General features: G+C 34.0%; 1 long non-coding RNA gene across 1 annotated transcript; it reads right to left on the bottom strand.

The window, feature by feature from the left end:
• Window positions 1-84: 84 nt before the first annotated feature.
• Window positions 85-797, bottom strand: LOC117121880. Its single transcript, XR_004447644.1, has 2 exons — window positions 723-797; window positions 85-246 (listed from the first exon to the last, which is right to left on the bottom strand). It is a non-coding gene; the product is annotated as an uncharacterized LOC117121880 (long non-coding RNA).

Consider the following 797-nt stretch of genomic DNA (forward strand, 5'->3'; position numbering starts at 1 on the left):
AACAGTTTTTTTAATCTGGACAGAGTTCAAGAAAGTTATACTCAAAAAATTATAGGTCTACTTAATCATTGGAGTAATTTGGTACCTTTTTCGTAGGAGGTGGCAACATGTCACAGTCAATTTCGTCGGCGCGTGTCTTTGATGCCGAGATGCTGGCCTGCAGTGGTTTGGTGATGTGTTGTGACAGGCTATCAACGTACTGAGATGCTTCCTGCAAGGCAACCTCATTGATGCTTCCACCCTTTGCTAAAATAAACATGATTGAAGGTTTTGATTCAAAATATTCTTGGTTTGCAATTGTATAAACATGCAATACACAGTAAAATGACAGGCAGCACTTTATAGACTAACAAATATTTATCAGCACAAGCTTTCATTCACACAGTGAACTTCTTTAGGTGACTGTACAAATACTACTATAGTTTCGACTAACACGGCTACCCCTCTATTTCATGATGTTATAAACATGCGTTAATAAAGATATTTTAAAATTTCTTGACTAAGGCCCGAATGTTCCCAAGAAATGAGAAACGGCTTTGATATTGTATAACCAAACATTTGATCTTTATATTTTAAAAATACTGTGTTACTAAAAATTTATTTTATTTTTTTGGTAAAAAAACTGATGGCAGCCCAAAGTGTAAATACTAAAATATAAATCCTTTAGACACTTCTATCAACTGGCATATGAAAAATGTTTTTCCTTATACCTGTGTACTTACCAAGAAATTCCTTCCTTGGCATATGTAGAATGTCTTTATTCATCTTACACATCTCAATATAGAACAAGGTATTGA

The sequence above is a fragment of the Anneissia japonica genome, unplaced genomic scaffold, assembly GCF_011630105.1.
Source record: "Anneissia japonica isolate Jap-2015-1 unplaced genomic scaffold, ASM1163010v1 scaffold284298_len797_cov224_single, whole genome shotgun sequence".
Taxonomy (NCBI): Eukaryota; Metazoa; Echinodermata; class Crinoidea; order Comatulida; family Comatulidae; genus Anneissia; species Anneissia japonica.